Raw genomic sequence first — 2500 nt, 5'->3', positions numbered from 1 at the left:
ACCAGGTTATCCAAAGAGCCTCCAACGGAGCCTTCTTAGCGCAGTAGGCAGCGCGTCAGTCTCATAATCTGAAGGTCCTGAGTTCGAGCCTCAGAGAGGGCACAAGTGTTTTTTGTTTCAGCAAATTCAATTGGACATATCCTTTCTAAACATGAAGAGGAGCATGATGTTCAGTAGACCGCAACGCGGTCCTTGTGAATCACAGGATTGGATTCTTTACTGACGCAGAAAATAAATATGATCGCAAAATACCATAGAACCAATGGGGCTAGCTGCATTTTATTTGAATATTTCTATCTGCACTTTGTGAGTAGCGTGGTCTTGGATCTGTTTCTCCACCAGGTTCTCCAAACATACTCCAGCCGAACCTGCTTAGTGCAGTAGGCAGCGCGTCAGTCTCATAATTTGAAGGTCCTGAGTTCTTTCCTCAGAGAAGGCAGGCCTCTTATGTTTCAGGTAATAACTTTTCAAAAACGTTGACAGAATGAGTACAATGTTTGGTATTTTGCAAATGTAAGCAGTCCCTGTGCAAACTTTCTGGCCCTGTGTTCCCACGCCTTCTCCTTGTGCCTTCCAGAGCCCATCAGGTGCACTATGAACTAATGGCAAAACATGGTTGTGCATATAAGGTTGATGCCGCACGAACCCCGCTATGGTTTTTCATATTAATAAGCCTCCGTGCAGTGTCCATCGCCGCCCTAGTGGCGTTATGGCTCTGTAGTTGGTCCGGATAAGCCCAGGGTACCCAGGCCGTAATCTGTAAAGGAAAGAAAAAGGTAAGTGGGGCCAACCAGTGGGGAAAAGAGGGGTCAGTTCAAACAAACAGGTTCTTTCGAATAGAGGTGGGGCAGTTTAAAATGATAAGGTTGCTGGTTGGGATAGCATGGGCGCATACTGATAGAGCCAACGTAGGTCTTTGAGCAAAGATTCAGGAAATAAGGATGGTACATTTTATGGTGTTAGATGCAGTGGGGCAGGTTTACATGAGGGCAGTTTCAGAGAATGAGCAAGTATTTCAAAATGTATTTTCTGGCTGTGTGAGGGACTTGAGAGGTCTTCAAGCAGACCCTTGGAGTATGTTTAAAGTCTCTCACAAAATAAACTCTAGAAAAGACAGGTGGGGCACCCAAGCCTAGCGGCCAAATAGTGAGGCGACTGCATGAAAGGCAAATGCGAAAAGAGGCAAAGAGGGGTAGCACAAGGGGATGCAGCCAATTTCGACACTTCTGTTTCTGGTGATTGTCTTGCCCCTGTGCCCACGAAAGGCTCTGGGGAACGCAGGCACAGTTGCGGCTCAGGCATGGACAGTCTGCAAGGCCCTCCTTCGGCATAATAAAAGTGCCCTTGTGAGCCTGGCTGTGTTTAAATCACACAGCAGGGAATGCAGCTTTCAACTTTCCCTCACTGGCCACGAACGGCCACGAACGGCCAGGTTCTATAGACCAAAAAGCTAGGAGGAACCCTGGCCACTTTTAAATGAGGGTGGGTTTTGAACTACAGTTCCTTCAGGAGCAAAGCCTGGATTGGCCTTCCTGGATGTTCCTGTGGCCCGCTGGATGCTTTAATGGGCTGGATAAAGCGTTCTGGAGGATGGAATCCTCTTGGGTTCAGTCTGGGAACTTCTGGGAGTTCATCTGCATAACCCAGCCCCGTCCACCCTTCTTGACCTGGCCGGCAGTTACCTTGCTCTGTTACTAGAGGGCGCGTTTGGACTCTCTTCATGAACCGTGTGCCTCACAGGTGTGATAATGATGTAGTTTGGGGTTTGTTTTTGTGGCATGCTACCTGTCACCAGCCGCAAGCAGATCAGCATGAGATCTGATGTCAAATAACAGCATAACAAACTGTGACATAATACAAACCTGACATAAGCGATGTAAGCAGCGAGTATAACGAAACCGGCTGAACGCACACAAGAAAACTAAATGATGGAAGTGGAAACACATAATTAATCATGCATATATATATAGGAAAGGAGCAAAACTCTCTGCAAATGGGAAAAAAAGCGACCTGCTTACAAAAGGGACTTTGGGGGAGGAGAATTAAAAACTGGTAAGAAAAAAGGGCTGAAAAGAGTTAGGTATATATCCAGCGAGGGAGGGGTTGGAAGTTTGTGGCATCTTACCTGTTTTGGAGCATATCAAAATAACTAGCTCAAAATTCAAGCATCGAAGGATGGGACTCTTGATTGATGAATGGAAGACATCTGAAGTACAAAACACTATACATTCAAGTGAAGCTTTTCAGATGGATCGTATTCTCTCTGGAGTTTTGAGTGTGGAGTTGTGTCACATAATCTTCATCAACAAATCATAAAATCGCAGCCTTCTTAGCGCAGTAGGCAGCGCGTCAGTCTCATAATCTGAAGGTCCTGAGTTCGAGCCTCAGAGAGGGCACAAGTGTTTTTTGTTTCAACAAATACAATTGGACATATTTTTTCTAAACATGAAGAGGAGCATGATGTTCAGTAGACCGCAACGCGGTCCTTGTGAATCACAGG

The 2500-nt window shown here is 46.0% G+C and overlaps 2 non-coding genes across 2 annotated transcripts; both read left to right on the top strand.

Moving 5' to 3' along the window:
• Positions 1-29: 29 nt before the first annotated feature.
• Positions 30-102, top strand: TRNAM-CAU (transfer RNA methionine (anticodon CAU)). The gene has a single exon. It is a non-coding gene; the product is annotated as a tRNA-Met (tRNA).
• A 2221-nt stretch (positions 103-2323) lies between these two features.
• On the top strand, positions 2324-2396 carry TRNAM-CAU (transfer RNA methionine (anticodon CAU)). Its single transcript has one exon. It is a non-coding gene; the product is annotated as a tRNA-Met (tRNA).
• Positions 2397-2500: the final 104 nt, after the last annotated feature.

Source organism: Ambystoma mexicanum, chromosome 4p (assembly GCF_040938575.1).
Source record: "Ambystoma mexicanum isolate Mex_15411 chromosome 4p, UKY_AmexF1_1, whole genome shotgun sequence".
NCBI lineage: Eukaryota > Metazoa > Chordata > Amphibia > Caudata > Ambystomatidae > Ambystoma > Ambystoma mexicanum.
This window is presented reverse-complemented; position numbering and strand designations above follow the sequence as displayed.